The following is a 22,889-nucleotide window of genomic DNA, read 5'->3' as shown; positions in this document are numbered from 1 at the left end:
TTATAGTAAGACTAAGGATATTGGAGATAAAAATATATAACAGATGTCCAAGCAGACATAGGCAGGGCTAAAATCCCTCCTCAAAACATTCATCACAATTTATTGGATAATATAATTATTTGATTAATTGCTTTATCCTTCTATTTCTACTTGAACAAAGCTGTAGGTTGCAGAATTGGATTAGAATGCACCCTTCTTAAACATTTCCTACAAAATTTCAAAGGAAAAACAGTTTTGAGGTGACACCATAGACCACGATTCAATCCTTACCTCAGATGTTCCTGTGTGAAGTTTGCCTATTCTCCCATTATCTGGCTTTCCTCCAGATGCTCCAGTTTCCACCCATGTCGTAAAGATTTGCAAATTGTTTGCTGAGCTGGTCACTATAAATTGTTCATAGTTTGTAAGTGGTAGAATCTGGAGAAAATCAGTGGGTATGCTGGACGAATAAAACCAATGTAGGATTAGAGTCAATGAGTGTTTGATGGTTAGCATGAACCTGGTAGCTAAAAGACATATTTCTGTGTGGTACTTCATGCAAAATATGTCATGTCATCTTCATCAGAAATCCAGTGATTAAACAATATGAATGTTATCTTATTAATTTTCTGAAATACTGTACATAGTGTTCATCTTACTGCTTTTCAATTTTAAAAAGTAACAGAATCTTCCGACCCATGCCACACAATTACACCCATATGACCAAGTAACCAAATAATCCATATGTCTTTGGAATGTAGGAGGAAACCAGAGCACCCAGCATCGGATTTGATACTGAGTCGCCGATTCTGTAATAGTGTTGAGCTAACCATCCTGCCCAATTGTTATTTAATGTTCTATTCTTTGATCTCTGAGTGAGTCAGTTTCCCTATAGGTCTGCTTCTCACTTCAGATTTCAGATTTATTGTCAGAGTACATACATGGCATCACATGCAACCCTGAGATTCTTTTTCCTGCAGGTTAGGAAGAATTAAATACTTATTGGTAGTGCAACAAAAAAAATGTTACACAGCATATGCATGCAAACAAATAAAGAACTGTTAACAGATAATGAATGTAAATAAACTAACAGTGCAATACAGACAGAATTTTAAAAAATCAATAAAGTGCACAAGTAAGAGTCCTTAAATGCATCCCTGATTGAGTTTGTTGTTGCGGTCTGATGGTGGAGGCGTGCAAGTCTTGTGACCCCAATACCTCTTTCCTGATGACAGCAGTGAGAACTGAGCAGGATGGTGTTGTTCCTTGATGATTGCTGCTGCTCTTCGATGGCAGCGTTCCCTGTAGATGTTCTCAATATTGTGACACTTGTCCTCATGCCCATACCACTTTGTAAAGATAACCCTTTTCTCACTCATATCCACCTATGATCTTTTGGCTGTGGCCTCTGCTCTTGCCCCTGCTCCTTCCTTCACCGTTTTATTCCAGTGCCTGCCTGCTTTTTGTTCCATCTTCGATGAAGAGCTCAGGTCTAAAATGTTGTTTATGATTCTTTGCCACATAAAGAACGCTGCGTAACCTGCTGAAGTTTTCCAGCACTTTTTAGTATTCAATTGCAATCTTAGTGTCTGCAAACCTCTTTAACCCATTATATGTGAAAGTTTAAGATTTTTAAAAAATTATTTTATATTGAAAGGACCTACAAAGATTATTTTTCAATGATGCAGAATGTAGATAAAATTGTAGCAAATGACTGTAAAAATGTAAAGAAGTGACATACATAAGTCTGCAGATCCTGTGATTGTACACAAACACAAGAATGCTGGAGGAACTCAGCAGGTTTTACAGCATCCATAGAAAGTAAAGGTGTAAAATATAACCAACGTTTCGGACCTGAGTCCTTCTCCAAGATATGAACAAAGATCTGACAGGCAACTGAATAAAAAGGCTGGAGAGAAGGGAAGGAAGGTCAGGGGAAAGAACACAGGCCAAAAGACAAAAGGTGATAATTGGATGTGGATAGGAGGACAGGTGTGGAAAGGTGAGAATTGATTAGGTGAAGGAGTAGCTCTGTGAATCCAGAACTGGAGGAAAGGAGAAAAAAGAATAGGGGAATGGGAGAGACAGGGTTGGGGGACTTAAGGAAACCAGAGAAGTCGATGTTAATGCAATCTTGGTGGAAGATGCCCTGATGCAATATAAAGTGTTGTTCCTCCAATTTATGGGAGCTCTCAATCTGGCAGTGCATGAAACCATGGACAGACATGTCACCATAGGATTGGGGTGGCGAATTGAAATAGCAGAATTATCCCTGCTATTGTGACATAGGTGTTGAATGAAGAAATTTCCCATTTAGCATCCAGTCTCTCCGATGTAAAGGAGACCACAACGGGAGCACTGGATGCAGTAGATGACCACTGCAGATTCACAAGTGAACTGTTGCTTCTCGTGGAAGGATGGTTTGGGTAACCAAATGGTGGTGGTCACAAGTGTAGCACTTCCACAGTTGCCAAAGGTGGGAAGGGAGGAGTGGATGATTAAGTCATGGAGGGAGTGGACCTTGCGGTAGGTGGAAAGGGGAAGATGTATGGGGGTGGCGGGATCATGTAGTAGGTGGTAAGAAATGGCAGAGGATGATATGTTGGATGCAGAGAGCAGTGGGTGGGTAAGTGAGGATGAGGGCAGTCCTGTCCTTTTTGCATGTGGGGGCAGAGGGGGCCAGACAGTGTACAAGTAATGAAGTATATGCAGGTGAATGAAGTTGATAATAGTACAGGGGAAACCACATTTTGTGAAGAAGGAGGACATATGCAAAAATGTAAAGTGTAATTTGTCCCATTATCATCAGAAACCAAAGTAAAGGTCTTTGCTTTGGAAATCCTATTTTTAAGAATTCTAATGGCCTCAATTTATTCTAGATTTTTGTGGCTGTATTTTCTGGCAATAATGATGGTAAAACTACAATTGATTGCTGTTATTTCTCCACAAAACTGACAACAGCTTTGGAATATTTTAGCATGTCATGTATTACTTGGAAACCATGCAGTGATCAATGAGTGTCAGTTGTCATCACTTTCTCAAGGGCAATTAGGCTGAGCAATATGCTAAAGACACCCAGATCGTGAAAAACTAATAAGTTTTTAAAAAGCACCATTTGCAGTTTTCTCCAACACAGTCACATTGAACTCACTTGAACTCACATGTGCTTAAGCTTTTTATGTACCAGTCACACATAAACACTGAAAATCTAGTGTTTGTTGCAGGTGTCCCAAGTGATTTTTAACTTTCATATCTATCATAATTACTTTTTAGAAAACTATTTGGCACTAAAACATATGTCAATGAATAAATATTTTAATTTCCTTCCATAGATAATTAAAAATACAAATGATTTTTAGATCTGATATTATTTAATATTTTTGTGATAGATGAACTTCCATAATTTTTTTATGTTTTAAAGTTCATTTAGCACTTTAAGTAGTTATATTAGGAGCTGCTTTGAGTCTGTGAGCATAGTTTAATGTGATTGGTAGCTGAGCCATATAGCTGGTATCACAGCTACCAGGTATCCCATTGAACTGATGCTGGCCAGCAAGAATCTTCAAAAAGGAGGAGGTTGGGATTTCTGTGTTGAGCTTTTAACAGGTTTGGTCAGAAATGTTGTTGTTTCACCACTGCCTGCAAATTCCAGACCAATAGATCTGCATGCATCATGAGTGTGGTGTTGTGATCTTGCAGTGTATTAATATTTCAATATATTTTACCGTGGATGGATCAGGAAGTAGTTCATAACTGCAATTTCTTGCATAGCAATTCCAGATGTCAGCTAAGTTATCGGTAGAGTAAGATGTGTGGAGCCATAGGACTTCACAAGAGGGAGAAAAGGTCATCAAGACTTATAATCACTGAAGGGTTAGGGACAAGGCCATCTGTCCACTTTCTCGGCTGGGAAATAGTTCATGTCATGAAGAAGAGCCTGAAAGTGAAATCATGAGATAATCATATTGTAATCCCCAACATTAACATTTGCCTTTTGCAAAAAAGACTTAAACGAGGCACCAAAGAGACAAAAAATGTAAACTTGGTTAAACTCTTCTTGCTGTTAACCTTAATCAGTAGGATTTAAATTACTGAAAATTCCAGCCATAAATCCAGAGATATACATTTGTTTTTTAATACACACTCAGAATCCTTGAACTTTCATTGTAAGATCTGGATTAAAAGTATAACAAGACTCAGTACTTCAAAGAAACTCCCTCTGAAATTGTTCTGGCTGACCTGGCAAAGATGCCTATTAATCACCAGATCCAGTGCGCAGTCAATACTTAGCATTGTGTCTAGTGGGAAAATGCCAATTTTGGAACAATATAAATCATTTCCTGACCTCAATATTTTTTTTTGTGAATTGCTGGCCACCCAGTTTCAGAAATGCTCAGAATTATTAAGTATAGCATTTTAAAGCATTAAAGATTCATCTTGTTTATTAAACCCCACAAATTCTTCAGCTATTAGAGTGTATCTATATATTTTCTCCTTTGGAAAATATCCCTATCTATAAATAAACATTATGGAAACTATAATTGAATCATAATTCAAGGAATGAAATGCATAAAATAACAATTGATTGTTCATATTGGGAATGAAATACCTTATGCTCACTATGTACTTTCTATTTATAAATGCATGTGTTCAGATGATTATATTTAAGAATTTATCAAGGTAAGCGCCTTCTGTATTGAAATCATACACCAACCAGAGACATCAATCTGCAGAACACAATTTGTTTAATTTTCAATGAATTAAACCTTTGCAATGTAGTAATAATTTGCTTTATTCTTAGATTACAAATTGTCAGACATGAACCATATTTTTTGATTGCTTGAAATATAAATAAATCCGAAGATTGTAGATTCAGTTCCAATCAATTCAGTCATTGATTATTTTGTTTTCCCTTCAAACTAAGTGTTGAAGTAAATGCTTTTTAAAAAAAAGAGTTAAATTTACATGAACTGGGCCTGTATTGCCTGGAGATATCTTCCTGACCTGCCCAGATCACATGCATATAAATGACAGTCTCTCAACCTCCCACCCAGATAGGGTGAAAGCCCATGACAGACAAAAGGGCCCCAGGGCTCATTGTAGTGAAATAAAAATAGGTAGCTCTGAGTTGCCTGTAAAGCAAAGCAGAATATTTTTTACATGCCCTGCCATGTTTTGAGGCCATATTTCACTCAGACTATGAGGCCTACCTTTGCAAATGTTTGCATGCTGATACATAACAGGCAGCCTGTAAGTCTAAAGTTCAAATTAATTGGACAGGTGTATTACTTATTGGAACTGAACCTTGAAAACTTCAAGGATGTGTGAAAGCAGAATTGTCATGAAGCAGTGCTTACACAAATAAACTCAATCGGGTAGAAGCTCATATTGGTCCCATGCTGTATATAAATCCTGTGTATAAATGCTGCACGAAAAACTGAATTGCAAAATATATCATATTAAAGATATATCCCAATCTCACTGTGACATAACAATTTTAAGTATGAACAAACAATTAGCTGCTGGAAGAACTCAGTTGGTCAGGCATCATACATGGATTGAAATGGTCAGTCAATGTTTATCGAAGTTGATATTGTCAGCATCGAGCATTTCAAGGCCAGAGATCAGAATGTGTTGTCAAGATGAATGGTCGCCATATTTTAAGATTGTAATTAGTTCAAGGACGTCACCAACAATCCATAATATTTAACGAGGACCAACTTTCAAAAAGGAATAACAAGCTGAAGGCCATAGGATAAACCAAAAGATTATGTGGCACTAAACCATTCAAATGTGAAATCATTTACAGCACAAGTATTTGCAAAAAAATACCCGTTGCAGTGGTCTTCAATTCGTGGCCATGCAAAATTCTAATCAAGTTTTCTTCTCATTCTCAGTATTTAAATAACAAGTTCAAATATGTTTAAATTTTAAATTTAAATATACAACACGGTAACAGGCCTTCCTAGCCCATGAGTCCTTGCCGCCAAATTATACCCAATTAACCTCAAACACTCGTGCATTTTTGAAGGATAGGAGCAAACTGGAGCACCAAGAGGAAACCCATGCAGAAACGGGGAGAACTGACTAAATTCCCTACAGACTGAACTGGATTCAAACTTGTGTCGTTGACGCTGTAACAGCGTTCAGCTAAGTGATGTTCTGAAACTATTTTATAAGTAAGTAGTTCATGTAAAGCTAAGTCATTTTTATTCTTCTTGATTTATCCTTTCTATGAATTTCACTGGAAAGAGAGAGAGAGATATGTGTGTGTGTTCACCTGTGTGTGACACACCCACGGCACCCAAACTCATCCATTAGCCTACTAATCCCATGACTGATCATTTTTGATTTCTCAATTTGATTTATTTATCAACCACAACTGTTTTTAAAGTTTCAATCTTTGAAGTTTGGTAAGAAGTTCAAAAGAGTTTTGTTAAAAAAGAACTTGCACAATTCAAAGAAAAACATTTTGCCAAGACACATTGCAATATATAAACAAAAAACAAATAATACATGTAATTTAACAAAACTACCTGCATGAACATGATACACATATAAATATACATTTGACCAATATTAATTAACTTTAAATTAAGAAAATAGCCTCTTTTCACTGCAATATGTTCTTATTTGTTATTTGAGCTTTTTAATAGGCCGTCATTAAGTGAGGACTCTGGTATGTCTCAGATGTGAATCCATTCTCACCTTCTTCCAAGTTGCACCATTTTCCTCCAAACATAAATTATTCACCTGTGTTCCTGGTGTTACAATTTGAACAAAATATTTCGTTGATGTTCAATGAAACTTGTAAATGGTTTTACAGAGCTTACAATGTGTTTTCAAGCTTGTCTCAATATAAAATATAAATCAATGATACAGTAAGCCAATTTAACATTTTTCTGTGTGGATGACTTCCTGCAAGTAATTCCACTCCTTGTCAATCTTCACGATTGCTGTCCTAATTTTCAAAAGTCATGATCAAGTTTGCAATGAAAAAACACTATTACCATCCCTAAGTTTTTTCTTTGGCTTGGCTTCGCGGACGAAGATTTATGGAGGGGGTAAAAAGTCCACGTCAGCTGCAGGCTCGTTTGTGGCTGACAAGTCTGATGCGGGACAGGCAGGCACAGTTGCAGCGGTTGCAAGGGAATATTGGTTGGTTGGGGTTGGGTGTTGGGTTTTTCCTCCTTTGTCTTTTGTCAGTGAGGTGGGCTCTGCGGTCTTCTTCAAAGGAAGTTGCTGCCCGCCGAACTGTGGGGCGCCAAGATGCACGGTTGGAGGCGATATCAGCCCACTGGCGGTGGTCAATGTGGCAGGCACCAAGAGATTTCTTTAGGCAGTCCTTGTACCTCTTCTTTGGTGCACCTCTGTCTCGGTGGCCAGTAGAGAGCTCGCCATAGAATACGACCTTGGGAAGGCGATGGTCCTCCATTCTGGAGACGTGACCTGCCCAGCGCAGCTGGATCTTCAGCAGCGTGGACTCGATGCTGTTGACCTCTAAGTAGCATTTAGTTAATAGACAACAGCAGATAAAATCCACCAAGTTTAACTTGAAGCTCTACTTGCGACCATTGCTCCAAGGAAGGTTAAAATTGACTGAGGTTGCTCTGCATACTCACAATTGCTTCTGTTCCTCACTACCTCTGAAGCCTCTTTCTGAGATGGGGACTTAATTTAAAGCTAAAATGTGTGCCAGTTTATATTGTTAGCATTACAGCATTGTTTCAATGAAGATTTGTGAAGAAACAGAGAACCTTAGAAAGATATGGTTTTGTGACAGAAAATGCCAAAGTGGATTATAAATTTCTTCCCCTACAGCAACAGGATGTGCCATACTTGTTCCCACACCTACTCCCTCACCACCACTTGGTGCCCCAAACACTCCTTCTAAGTGAAGCAACAGAACTTGTGAATCTGGGTGTTTTGCGACTGATTGCACTCAGAGACAAGTGAGGAGTACAAACAGGCTTTTAATAGCTTACAATCAATGGCTGGAGGACACAATAGTCCTCAGGTGAATCTGAGGTAAGGCGGGAAAACCAGGGTTTATATTGGGGTAGGTGGGGGTGCAGCCAGGGAAGGAGCCAGCCATCTGAAAATACATAGACAGTGAATTCCAGTTCACTGCACTGGGGGAGTCATCTACTACAACTGATGCTCCCATTGTGGCTTTCTCTACATCGGAGAGACTGGATGCAGACTGGGAGATCGCTTCACTGTGCACCCTCGCTCTGTCAGCATCAATGACAAGGATCTCCCGGTGGCCAACCATTTCATCTTTGTGCCCTACTCTCATGCTGACATGTCTATCCATGGCCTCATGCCCTGTTACTCCAAGGCCACCCGTAAATTGGAGGTGCCACACCTAATATTTTGTCTGGACCCTTCAACCGGATGGCATTAACATTGATTTCTCGGGTTTCTGCTAGCTGATTCCTCGTTCTCCCTCTCTTCCCTATCCCTCTCTCTTCTTCCCTCCAGCTCTTCACTCCCTTCCCTCTTCATTCACAAAGCAATCCAACCTGGCCTTGTTGTGTACCATCCATCCCTTATCCACCTACTACCTCCTGCCTATGGAGCTCTGCTTCTTTCCCTGCCCCTCCCCCCACCATTTTGTTCGGGCACTCACCCACAATTTGGTCATACCTTGATGAAGGGCTCAAAACATTTATTATATCTCTTTATCTTTGCTATATAAAATACAGTTTGGCCTGCTGAATTTCCGCAGCTTTGTGTTTTTACTTCAATGATAGTGTTTGCAGACTTTTGTGTTTTACTTCTGGATTATATTTATTACTTGAACAGAAGGTTAAATAGTGTGGTTTCAAATGAACTGTGAATTGTTATTATAAAAAAAGAAATATCTCTTATTTATCTAAGGTGTTCACATTCCCAATATATTCCAGAATGCTCCAAGCTGCCAAATTAGCTGAAGTGCAGTTGGTGTTACAATCATAAAAATATAATAATTAGAGAATGAAATAGGCCATTCAGTCCCTTATAAATCGACTACTAATCAGGAATAATATTTTACTTCAGCAGCACTTTCTTGCATTAACACCCTGTCCATTCAGTTCCATAATTTCTAAAGAAGTTTGTTGAATTGGTCTTGATCATTCTCAGTAATTGAGCTGTCGCAGCCCTCCTGAAGTAAATTTTAAAGGTTCTCTGCCTGCTGAGTGAAGAAATTTCTTTTCATTTCTGCCTGAATGGCTAATCCTGTATTTTAAGTCTGTGGCCTTTGGTTTAAATTTAAATTTTTAAGTTTTTAAATTTAAATTTAGACATACAGCAAGGTAACAGGCCATTTCAGCCCACAAGCCTGTGCTGCTCAATTAACCTACAACCCTCAGTACATTTTGAATGGTAAGAAGAAACTGGAACCCCCTGGGAAAACCCACACAGACACAGTGAGAACTCCTTACAGACAGCGTGGGTTTCGAACCCCAGACCTGATCACTAGCGCTGTAACCGTTACACTAACTCTGTCACCCCAAATCTACATCAGCCTGAGAAATTTTACATAACTCAGTGAATTCAGTTCACATTTCTCTAAATTTAAGAAACGAGTATCTAGGGCCAGCCTGTGTAATATAACCTCATGGATCAAACCCTCTTCTAGGTAGAAATTGGATGAAGTTTTGCAGCACTCCCTCTGTCATAAGTAAATCCTTTTAACATCAAGAGTCTGGGCTTTTACACAATATTTAATATGCATTTTCACTGGGACTAAATAATTGCAGAATAATTTGGTAATGTAAGCAGTTAAAACAACATTCAAAATAAATTGAAAGGATAGGCAATATTTATTTTACAGTGTCGTACAAAGAGTTTGCAAGGAGATCTGTCAGACAATGGAGGATAATGAAAATCCTCACTTAAGAAAGAAATCACATTTATATTGAATTGCATGCAATGAAAAGAATTTTCTAACTACTTCCCAGGCTTGACTTGTTTCAAATGTACTTTTATGTGGCTCTGAGTTGGATATATACTGTTGCCTACCAGATGTCCACCATGGCCCCAAATTCATTTTGATCAGCCCAATCCTTTATTCTTTCTCACTATTTGTAGACCTTTATTCATTCCTCCTATAATCCATAGTTTAATTTTCCTTGGCTTATTTGAATACTTTCTTCTTCTTCTTCTTCTTCTTCTTCTTCTTCTTTTCTTCTTCTTTGGCTTGGCTTCGCGGACGAAGATTTATGGAGGGGGTAAATGTCCACGTCAGCTGCAGGCTCGTTTGTGGCTGACAAGTTCGATGCGGGACAGGCAGACACGGTTGCAGCGGTTGCAGGGGAAAATTATTTGGTTGGGTTGGGTTTTTCCTCCTTTGCCTTTTGTCAGTGATGAAAGCCTATTTTTTCAGCAGGTTAGCTCTTCATATCAATACCTCTTACTAATATTGAGCATAATTCTACATTATAGCAATATAACATACAGAAATACAACTGAGATGAAACCACTTACTTCATTTGGATCTGGGGACCTTTTTAAGGAAGAGATGCTTCTAACGTAAATACTTTTGATTTGAATATAATGAAACTGCTGTCTATTTAAAAAAAAGAACAATAATATTGTGCAGGCAATGGATGTATCTCCTGTCTGTTTCATCTCACAGACAGATGAAAGTCTCTCTCTGACATTTATTGGAGAGCAAAACAAAAGTGCACATGCACACTAAACTGAGTGTTATCCATTAAGACTTGAAGGGTTACAACTTGAAACCTTGACCATCCTTTTCTCCCACTGATGCTGATCGATCCTCTGAGTTCTTCCAGCAGATCACTTTTTGCTCCATATTCCAACATGTACAGTCTCATGTATACACTTAAGAACAATTATGTCAAATCTACATCAATTTCAATAGTACAGCTGGATTAGGTTTGGCTGCTACATACACTGATGGTTGGGTTGATGAAACAATATTAGTGAACAGTAACAAAATAGATTTGCTTCAGGCACATCATTCCACACCAAATAACCAATTAGAGGTGTCTGAAACTTTTTGATATGTAAATATAGCGAAATGATCCAACTTTGGCTGAAGAATCAAACAATGTCTGCAGACACTGAGTTCTAGTAGTGTATGCTAGAGCAGACCTGAAATGTTGACTACTTTCTACTTTTTTTGGATGCTACGTGATCTGCTGAGTTTCTCCAGCACATTTGTGTACTGCAGTTGAAGAATTCTACTCTGACAGCAGGACTAATTTACTGTTTCTTGCAATTCACTAGGTTCCCTAAATTTCTATTTATGTCTTAATTCATTAACTGTCTGAACATTACAATGGACTATTTTCATTAAACTCTACTGATGTTTTACCTCAAAAATAATAGATGAAACTAGATTCCATGAACATTTCTAGCTTGAATGCTAAATTTACAGGAAGAATTTTTTTTTAATTTTTTTAAAATTATTCCATTTATTGATTCTTCATAATATAAATCATAAAGTTGTATAGCACAAAAACAAACCTTTCAGCCCCCTACACCTGACCTTTTTGCCCATCTATACTAATTCCACTAGCCATATTAGGTTTGTATCCTCTACAATCTACACTTCACCTCTTCAAGTGGCTTCCTGAATGTCTCCAAGTCAGTGATTCTCCCTCTGGCAACACACAAAGCACTCTTGGTGTAAGGAAAATCTCCCCTCAGATTCTTTTTATAAAATTTCCTGATGGTGCCTTGTTATTTGATATTCCTATCATGGGAAAAGGACAATTGACCTGATCGATCTATGCCTCATCATTTTATATACTTCTACCTGGTCACCCCCTCAGTCTCTAATGCTCCAGATATAAAAAAAAACACTGGCCTGTTCTATTGTAAGCAGTAAACTTTAGATATGGCTGTAGAATTCTATTGTGCTGGTCTTTGGATTTGCATAACTGATGGTCAGAAAGAGCATACAACAACATTATATTTCTGTGATGGAACCCAATATATGTAAGTCACCATGGAAATGTACCATTGGATATCAAGTGCAAGAGGAACCCTGTTTATTTATTTTAAGTTGGTACGTAATCTCAAAAAGAAAACAATAAAACAAATTCTTTCTACTTTTAATAGTCCAGTAGAGTTCCTGATTGTGGGTGAATATTTAGAAATGTAACTACATTTGGAAGAGGAAATTAAACAGGTGCTAATGTGTTAAAATCTATTTTGATTGCATTTCTTGGTGATCCTGTGAACAACCTGGGATGAAAGAAATAAAATTAAGAACAATAACCTTGGCCCATTTGTGCTGCCAAAACAGCCAAGAAGAGATGCTTAATCAGTGTGTAACATGACTGAGACCACTTGTTTCCCAATGGAAAAGGAAAACATAAAATGGAGGGTTTTTTCATTGACCATGGTGGTTGATTGAAAAGTACAATAAGCTGAAACTCACAACAGATCACTTGCCAGCAATCTCCCCTGGTTAGGTAGTAATCTTTATGGATTTTAATTACTAAAAATAATTAAATTAGCAATTCCTGCCTTTGTGTCCTGCTCTCTTGACTGTACTTTTTCTTTATACCTCTCTTTGAATTGGTAAACAAGTGTCACTACATTTCTGTAAAGTGTATAAATACATTTTTTTGTTTATGGCTTAAACTTATTTATCCATTAATCATTGCAATTGTGTAAACAATTTTTAATGGTAAAGTATTCATTTTCTCCTGCTAAGTTATAGAAAAGTTGATATTATGAAAGATAATGGGGCAATACAAACATTTTAGAAATACTTATTAACAAATTCTATATTTATTCACTGAACTTGAAATATTTTTAAATGATCAGGCCTGAATTAAGAGGAATGCCAAGTCCTAAAATGTAATTATGGGTTCCATATTTTATAAGCATAAATAGAAGCTGAAATGTTTTTGATATGAGCTGTATAGCAGTCTATTCTGTGCCAGAAACATGCTCCCCACCGTACCACTTTAGGCTTCTATGTAGTTGGCTAGGTTTTATTGTGATATTTAAGAACTTCATTAAAATATGTACATAATGATTCATTGAAGGGCCATTTGATACAATTGGTCTGCTAATACCTGCCTTGTAAGGACATATCTTTGTTCAGGAACTTATCATGCAACATGTGTTACTATAACTACTTATGGGTTAGGGTTAGAACACATCCAGTCAAAACAAGCAGTAGCTCATTTGTCCTTTTACATTTAGATTTTTTTTCTGTGTTGAAATATTGTGGAAACTTGATGGTACTATTGTAGTCAGTGTACCTGTTTGCATGCAGGAGTCTTTTATGATCGTGACATTCGATTGGACACCAAAATGTTAGTGTACAAACATCCCAACGCTTCTATATGCATCAGAAACCTGACGACATCTGAAGGCACTTGAAAAGTTCCATCAACGCTGTCTTTGAAATATCTTAAATATCAGCTGGAAGATAGAAGAACTAATGTCAGTGTGCTAAAGGAAGAAAAAACAACAACCATTGAAGCCTACGTCATTAAGAACCAATTAAGATGGAGCGGTCATGTTGTTCAGATATAATATCTGCCAAAACAAACCCACCTTAAAGAAGGCAAGCATAAAAGAGGTGGATAACGGAAGAGATTCAAAGATGTCTTAAAATCCAACGTGAAGAAATGTAACATTAATATCAATAATTGGGAAACCAATGCCAAGGACAGAAAACTCTGGCAAACCATTATCAAAGAATGAACAGCAACTTTCTAAGCCAACAGATGTGCAGAACTATAAGAAAAGTAAATAGAAAGAGAGACAGCAAAAACCAAAGCACGATCTGTCACCTGGAACTACCTGTCCAGAATGCAGAAGATCTTTCAAAGCCAAGATTGGACTCATAAGCTACTTGAGAGCCCTCATCATCCTTGACCTCGAGGGACAGCCACAGCGATCTGCCTGCAGCATGTAAGAATTTCAGTGGACCTGTACACTATGCTTATTTCTTTGGCTTGGCTTCGCGGACGAAGATTTATGGAGGGGGTAAAAGTCCACGTCAGCTGCAGGCTCGTTTGTGGCTGACAAGTCCGATGCGGGACAGGCAGACACGGTTGCAGCGGCTGCAGTGGAAAATTGGTGGGTTGGGGTTGGGTGTTGGGTTTTTCCTCCTTTGCCTTTTGTCAGTGAGGTGGGCTCTGCGGTCTTCTTCAAAGGAGGTTGCTGCCCGCCAAACTGTGAGGCGCCAAGATGCACGGTTTGAGGCGATATCAGCCCACTGGCGGTGGTCAATGTGGCAGGCACCAAGAGATTTCTTTAGGCAGTCCTTGTACCTTTTCTTTGGTGCACCTCTGTCACGGTGGCCAGTGGAGAGCACGCCATATAACACGATCTTGGGAAGGCGATGGTCCTCCATTCTGGAGACGTGACCCACCCAGCGCAGCTGGATCTTCAGGAGCGTGGACTCGATGCTGTCGACCTCTGCCATCTCGAGTACTTCGACGTTAGGGATGAAGTCGCTCCAATGGATGTTGAGGATGGAGCGGAGACAACGCTGGTGGAAGCGTTCTAGGAGCCGTAGGTGATGCCGGTAGAGGACCCATGATTCGGAGCCAAATTTATATGACAATAAACTCTCATTACTCATTAATTTCAATTGATGTTTGTAGAACAGAGTTCGTTTATCATCCAATTGCACAAGTGCAGCATTCTCCTCCGAGCAAAAACATCCAAACACACAACCAGACATAGCACACATACAGACAAGTGATACATATACTGAACAAATATGAATATATACAAATAAATAAATATCATTTAATAAATAGTAAAGTCTCGAAGGATTAATGTGAGCAGTTCATTAGTCATTCAGAAGTCTCACTGCTCGTGAGATGAAGCTGTTTCCCAGCCTGGTGGTACTGGCTCTGATACTCTGGTATCTTTTTCCCGATGAGAGCAGCTGAAAGATGCTGTGTGTGGAGTGGAAGGTTCCCTCAATGATTTTGTGCGCCCTCTCCAGACAATGATCCTGGTAAATCACATCATTGCGGGGGGGAGGGAGAACCCAGTGATCCTTTCTGCTGCTCTTATGGTCCTGTGGATTAGTCTTCAATCCAATGCTCTATAGCAACCATACCACACTGTGATGCAGCCAGCCAGGACAGTCTCATTAGAGCTTCTGTAGAAAGTTGACATGCAGTTATAAATCTCTTTGACCATTTCTATGTAGATTTTTTGAAATTTAATTTTTGAAATGTCTTCCTTGAAATTTGTGGACTGTCCCCTTGTTCCAAACTTCTAAAGAAGCAGAAGTATTTTTTTTCTCTGTCCATCCAAATGCTTCTCCTTTTTATCTATCCCTTAATTCATATCACTTCTTAAACTTACAAATTATGTGAAATACAGATGTAGTTTCTGTATTTTAAAAAAATCATGAAATGGTCTATCTTCATTACCTATGGCTTGAAAGGATGGCAGTGAGCTACTTTCTTGAACTGCTGTTCCCTTTTCTGGTGTTCAGTACTATGTTCTGGGATTTTAGGCCAAAGAACAAGAAAGAATTGCGATATATTTTCTAGACAGGATAGTGTACAACTTTAGAAGTAGAATGCAAGTAATCTTGTTCTCACATACTTGTTCGCCATGCCCTTTTTGATGATGGAAGACACTAGCTTGTGAGATCAAGCTCAAGATTGGAACAAGCTTTGGAAGGTAGCAAATGCGGTTCAGAACATAACAAAAACCTCTCTCCTCCATGAATTCTTTCTACATCTCCTACTGCCTAGGAAAGGCAGCCAACATACTGAGGGATCTGTCACACTCCTACCACCTCCCTTCTCCAATTTGGGAGAAGGCTGATGAGTGTGAAAGTATGCACCAACAGATTTCTTCCCAGCAGCTATCAAGCTCTTGAATGGACCACATAACAGCACTATCATGCTAACCTTGATTGGTGATAATTTATCTTTCTTTTCTTTGCAAACCTATAGTCCTTAATTATGCTTTTTTCATAGCTCAATGAATGTTAGAGATAAACTATTAATCAGTTCACAGAAGAAATCTTCTCATTGTATGAGGCATTTTGTGCAAATATATTTAAAGCATAAGCTATGTACAAAGGCTTCGGTCTTCAGTTTTTATGTCCTCTCACTATTGAAAAGTTATTCTGTTTTATCCTTTCTAGGTCTAACTTTATACGACATATGTGACATACAAAAGTCTGCAGACACTGTAATTGTAGTAATAACTTGCTCACTTTAAAATAAACTATGACAATTAAAAAAAAATTCTTTGTAATGTAATACCTGCATATAAAGTGTGTATAGTTGCTGCTTGGCTGTCATCATTTTCAAACTCAGATATGTAACTTGTTATCCTTTATTTTTATAAATAGTGTGAACAGTTGAATTTCCATAACATGCATATCACTTCTTAACAATTTGAGTGTAACATTGTTCCTGCTATTTATATCCTGCTGCTCTGCCCTTTCACTTCAGGTACTAACTTTCATTATTTTGGAATTAGATTAATGCAATCTAACATGACATGGTTTGAGTTGCTCCACTCTTTCACCTCTTTTTTATGTTTCTGTTATGGTCTGAAAAGAAATTCATCCTTGGTCAGTAGCATGTTATTGTCCACTTCTGTGCAAAATTTCCAAACTAGAAAGCCCTATCAAATAAGATATCCTGCTTTATTTTATGGAATGTGAGTATCATGAGCAAGGCCATTTTTTATTATACATCCTCAACATTTTTCAGCAGTAAGAATTAAGCAAACTACTAGAAGTCCCAAGACACAAATTGAATAGACTGAATGATGAGTGCAGATGACCAGATTGCCTTCCTGAAAGATATCAAAGGTCCAAATGGGTGTTTACAACAATCTCATACGTTCCTCGTCACCATCAGCAATTTAAATCTTTTATTCCTGATTTAAATATCATAGCTACTCATCTTGAGTTTGATGCTTCTGCATGGCTTGTTTAGTAAAATAAGTACCAACTACTGCTCCCTTCAAATTTCTCCCCTGCTGTCAATCTGCACCATGGCTATAATTCCCTCAAGGAATGCTACAGATTCCATTCAATTATCCCAAGTCTGATGTCAGATGTATGAACAGGAGCTACGAGTGGAAAGAAGTAGAAACGCGTGTACGCCTGCTTGGTTGTATACTTGAACCTGACAAACCAGACTCTTGGTTCCTGATACCTTCTCTTAGGCAAGAAGTGGAAACGCTTTTATCATGATTTTTTTCACAACATTAGGCAGATTTAGTGTAATGTAAGGAAAATAATGGCAGATAGCTTCTTATACATCATCTTTTTGTGCAATAATATTTCTTGGAATTTATCTGCCAATTTTTTCATTTGACAAAGCCATAAAATATGCACTACATGGAAGACCACACGCATATTACTTTTGGGATTTCTGAGATCAAATACAACCTTGTCAGAAAATATCAACTCTCTTTCAGAACCAACATAATCTGTAAATCAGGATCATCTTTGGTTCTCAATTTGCAAGGAGAGATCCTAAATTAAGGACTTAATCTATAGACAATCAATGTCTCTAAAAGTGTTCATAATTTATATAAATTATCCTAAACCATCATATCATTATCTTTATTATAAATTTCTAACTATTCCATGTTAATCATTCATTGGTTAGCAAGCTGAAATCAACTAATAAAAAAGATGGCAAGCCTGAACATTATAAATCAGAGTTTGAGTTGGAACTACTTTGAATGGTATTTAACTCATGCAATCATTCTTAGTTAAAAGATGGGATTTCTGAAAGGACTGGGATGCTATTGGTTTCTGATGAGAAAAATGGCTGCCTTGAGCACCCAGAATTCAGAGCCTAGCACAGGTGGTCAAATACATGTCTTACCCAGTTTTCATTGCCCAAGTAGAACAGAATGAGTTGCCTCAGTGACTATCGCCCAGTCACATTCACATGATGAAAAACCTGGGTCTCTGCACCTCCTTTCGCCACTGGATCCTTTACTTCCTAATCTGAAGACCACAGTCGATTCGGAAACAACATCTCCTCCTCACTGACAATCAACACAGGCGCACCTCAAAGATATATGCTTCCATGATAATGCTATGGCCTTGTCACTTCACTCCGTCCTGGCCCACCTGCAGAACGACACCTCATATGCTGCTGTTCCTTGACTTCAGCTCAGCATTTAATATTATCATTTCCCCATAGGCTGTTGGAGAAACTGTCCTCACTGAGATTTAATACCCCTCTTGTAACTGGATCCTGGACTTCCTAATGGAAAGACTAAAATCTGTTCAGGTTTGTTGTAGAACGTCAAGCACCATCATGCTGAACACTGGCACACCTCAAGGCTGTACTCAGCCAGCTCCTGTTCACGCTACTGACCCACAATTGCATCATCAGATTCAGCTCCAACAGTGTCATCATTTGCAGATGACACAACAGTCGTTGGCCTCATCAGCAACAGCGATGAGTCGCACTACAGAGAAGAGATGGAAAATCTCGTGAAATGGTGTAAGAGTAATAACCTGAGTTTCATTGTGGACAACCTGAAGTAGATGATGATGGGCTTCAGATGAACCAGGAATGTCCACACTCTACATTAACAACTCTTTAGCTGAGAGAGTGGATAGCATCAAATTCAGTGGAGTTCACTTAACTAGTCACTTATGGACACACATCTCGTCACTTGTCATGAAGGCCTAATAACGACTGTACTTCCTGAGAAAACTGAAATGGACAAGACTACCAGCTACTATTATGTCAAGCTTCTATAGGAGGTCTATTGGAATGTCCGGGTCGGCAGCATCACTTCGTTGCTGCAGAAAAATGGATTGCAGGTCATAAAAGTGACAGAGAAGATCACTAGAGTCTTACACCCCCCCCCCCCACCCCCCATTGATGTGCTCTACTAGGATTGTTGTCTGAAGAGGGCACACAAAATAATTGAGGGCCCCTTCTACCCTGCTCAGAGCATTTTTCAGCTGCTCCCATCAGGGAAGAGATAGAGGGGTATCAGAGCCAGTACCACCAGGCTGAGGAACAGCTTCTTCCCACGGGCAGTGAGAATACTGAATGACCAAATGACCTGCTCACAATAACTATCTAAGACTTTCATATGTACAAAACAATATGTATTTATTTATTTGCGTATATGAATACTAACCCTGCATATGCATTGCTTGTCAGTATGTGTGTTATATCTCGTTGTGTATCTGCATAATTTGCATTGAGGACTGGAGAATGTTGTTTCATTGTGTTGTACTTGTACAATCAAATGAGAATGAATCTGACTTGACTTAGCCCACTGGTCTACTCGCTCTACACCCATGACTGAGTGGCTAAGCACAATCCAAATGCTAATCTGACACCATAGTCGACAATGAGGAAGCATATGGGAGGGAGATAGATCAGTTGGCTGAGTGGTGTCACAACAACAAACTTGCGCTCAACATTAGCAAAACTAAGGAACTGATTGTGAACTTCAGTCGGGGGAAATCAGGAGAATTAGTCTTCATTGCGGTGTCAGCAGTGGAAAAGGATAAGAACTTCAAATTTCTGGATGTCATCATCTCAGAAGATCTATCTGGGACCTTCATATCAATGCAATCATGAAGAAGAATCACTGCTGGCTATAATTCATGAGGAGTTTGAGAAGATTTGGTATGTCATCAAAGACTCTTGTAAATTTCTAAGGGTGTACCGTGGAGAGTATTCTGACTGATTGCATCACAGTCTGGCATGGAGGTGCCAATGCACATGACAGGAAATGATTACAGAGAGTTGTGAATTCAGCCAATGTCATTATGGGCACCAACCTTCATTCTATTAAGGATATCTACAAGAGGCTGTATCTCAGGAAAGCAGCCTCTATCCTCAACCACCCAGGCCATGCCCTCTTCTCATTGATACCATCAAGAAGGAGGTACAGGAGTCTGAAGATGAGCACCCAATGGTACAGAAACAGCTTCTTCCCCTCCACCATCAGATTTCTCTAAAACAATGAACCACAGACAATGCCTCACTTTGTCTTCTTTTGCACTGATTTCTTTATTGATTTAAAAGGTGACATAGCAATTTTGCACCTGTAATACTGTTGCAAAACAACACATTTTGTGGCATCTTCATGACAACAAATTCTGATTCTGATTGGATTCTATGTTTGTCCTAGTGCTCAGGCAGATCCTCGATAAGCTTTGGGAACTTCAGACATGTGTGCAGTCCCTATGGTTGCTTGATCATTGCTCACAGGTGCGGTTTGAAGCCTGTCCACTTATCTCTTGGAAATGCTTTATTTGCAGTGTATTTTGCTACATTTGGGTTGGGAATTTAATGAGGTGCCAGACCAAAGGTTATCGCAGAAAATTAAAAAAAGGAATTATTATATATTGACAGGGACAAAAGATTGGTTGGTTAACAGAAAATAAAAAGTTGGCACAATGGGTCCTTGTCTTGTTAGCAAGAAATAACAATTAATGGGTCACAGATTTTAGGGACTCAATTTCTTTTCCATTCAAGTAAATAACTTGAATGGACCAAAGGCATGGGTGCTAAATTTGCTGATGGCACAAAGATGAGTAAGAAAGCTTTTAGTGAAGGAGACATAGGTTGCAAAGGGATACAGTTGATAGTGGATAAGATCTGGCAAAAGGGGTAGCGTGGGAAAACAAAATCTGTCTATTTTGGGAGGAAAAAAGAAGCATATAATCTAAATGGTGAGAGCTTAAAGAACTCTGAAATTCAAAAAAAATTCAGCTGTCTCAGTCAAAGGTTAGAGTGCAGGCAGTGCAAAAAATAGAAATTGTCAGGTTTCTTGTAACCTACTGCAGTAAAGAATGTAATAAAAACAAAAAAATTCTGGAAACACTCAGGTAGTATCAATGGAAAGAGAAACAGTTCATGCTTTAGGTCTAGGTGTCTTCAGAACCGTTACGGAGTACCTGCTTTAAGTTTTGACTGCCTTGTTGCTCCCACTCACTTTGCCATAAGAACATAAGAAATAGGAGCAAGCCATCCGGCCCATCAATCCTGTTCCGTCATTGGATGAGGCCATGCCTGCCTTTCCCCATAATCCCTTAATTCCCTCACTGTGTCAAAATCTTGTGGTCTCCTCCACTTCTGAGAAGGGCAGTGAATTCCATAGTTTCACCACCCTCTGGGAAAGCAATAATCTAAATTACTCGTCAAAGCAAACTTCATCTTGAATTCTTAAACACACTGTCCAAACAATATGAACATAATTATTTTTTTCCTCCTGCCATCAGCATTACAAGTTTTGCAGCTGAGATTTTGTCTCACATGCTCCCGGATTCTGCCCTGAACTCGCTGGGCTGCCAAGCCGGCGCCACGTGCCCGCGGTTCAATGTTAACTGCATGGGGGGGGAGCTGCGCTGACAGATGGAGGAAGGGACCTCCAGGGACCGTGGGAAATCTGAATCGGCTGCGGCCGCACCACGGCACGTCCTCCCCGGCAGTAAAGCGAAGTGGACGCTAACATTGCTCCCCCACCCCCGCCGAGAGCAATGCCTGATGATGCCGGCAGATCAGTGCGGTGAAAGCACCCCTCCGGATCGCTCCAACGGGAGGAGGCGCCGCCCCGGAATGAGTGACAGCTGCCCCCACCACGTGACCCCACGTCCAGGTCCGCTCACGTGGGGCCAACCTGCTCACGCCCCCGGGTCCAACTTAAACAAGGAGAGGGCGAGGCGTGGCCTCTCGGTTGTCAGGGCGACAGACGGGCGTGGGCACGTCTTCACGTCGCCACATCCAGGTGAGCGGGCCGGGTCGGTTCTTCGCTGCGGTGGCCATCGCCTTCTCCTCCCTGGCCCGCGCTCGGCAATGGCGAGGTTTGCGCCGGCAAGTGACTGCTCGCTCAAACTCCCAGCTTCACGACCACCACCGGGCGGCGAGGCGGAGGCGGAGGCGGAGGCGGAGGCGGAGGCGGGGGCGGAGGCGGGGGCGGGGGCGGAGGCGGGGGCGGGGGCGGGGGCGGAGGCGGGGGCGGGGGCGGGGGCGGGGGCGGGGGCGGAGGCGGGGGCGGGGGCGGGGGCGGAGGCGGGGGCGGGGGCGGGGGCGGAGGCGGGGGCGGGGGCGGGGGGCGGAGGCGGGGGCGGGGGCGGGGGCGGGGCCATTCCTCGCTAGGAAGTCATTTCTCTTTCTGGTCATTCTGGACGAATGAATATATGCAGGGGTTTCGTTGCTAAAATTATGTTTTCAGTGGAATTTCGGGGAACCCCCCCCCACTAGCGACCCAGTTCCAACTTTAGCCACCTTTGCATTTCGAACTTGCAGCCCATGCTCCCTCCCAACCTCTCTCTCTCTCCCTCCCACTCACTCCCTCCCTCTCTCTCTTCCTCCCTCCCTCTCTCTCTCCCTCTCTCTCTCTCTCCCCCTCCCATTCCCTCCCTCCCTCTCTCTCTCTCCCTCCCACTCTCTCCCTCCCTCTCGCTCTCTCCCTCCCTCTCATCCCCCCTCCCTCCTGCTCTCCCCTCCCTCCCTCCCTCTTTCTCCCTCCCTCCCTCTTTCTCCCTCCCTCCCTCTTTCTCCCTCCCTCCCTCTTTCTCCCTCCCTCTTTCTCCCTCCCTCTTTCTCCCTCCCTCCCTTTCTCCCTCCCTCCCTTTCTCCCTCCCTCTCTTTCTCCCTCCCTCCCTTTCTCCCTCCCTCCCTTTCTCCCTCCCTCCCTTTCTCCCTCCCTCCCCCTCCCTCTCTCCCTCTCTCTCCCCCTCTCTCCCTCCCTCTCTCTCTCTCCCCCTCCCTCCCTCCCTCTCCCCCTCCCTCCCTCCCTCTCCCCCTCCCTCCCTCCCTCTCCCCCTCCCTCCCTCTCTCTCTCTCTCCCTCCCTCCCTTTCTCCCTCCCTCTTTCTCCCTCCCTCCCTCTCTCTCCCCCTCCCTCCCGCTCTCCCCCTCCCTCCCTGTATTCCAAATGCTCATATATCCTATCCTTAACAATCGTCTCAAATAATTTGCATACCACTGATGTAAG

General features: G+C 40.7%; 1 protein-coding gene across 13 annotated transcripts in view; it reads left to right on the top strand.

Moving 5' to 3' along the window:
- Nucleotides 1-21,453: 21,453 nt before the first annotated feature.
- Nucleotides 21,454-22,889, top strand: part of LOC138743365 (PH and SEC7 domain-containing protein 2-like) — a 274,779-nt gene continuing 273,343 nt past the window's right edge. For 10 of the 13 annotated variants that reach the window (XM_069898612.1, XM_069898604.1, XM_069898610.1 and 7 more), the window contains exon 1: nt 21,682-21,764. The gene's annotated coding sequence lies outside the window, so the exon portion shown is untranslated. Of the gene's footprint in view, nt 21,765-22,889 lie in introns of all 13 variants that reach the window. The other 3 variants (XM_069898611.1, XM_069898607.1, XM_069898609.1) reach the window with 2 other exon arrangements.

Source organism: Narcine bancroftii, chromosome 9 (genome assembly GCF_036971445.1).
Source record: "Narcine bancroftii isolate sNarBan1 chromosome 9, sNarBan1.hap1, whole genome shotgun sequence".
NCBI lineage: Eukaryota > Metazoa > Chordata > Chondrichthyes > Torpediniformes > Narcinidae > Narcine > Narcine bancroftii.
This window is presented reverse-complemented; position numbering and strand designations above follow the sequence as displayed.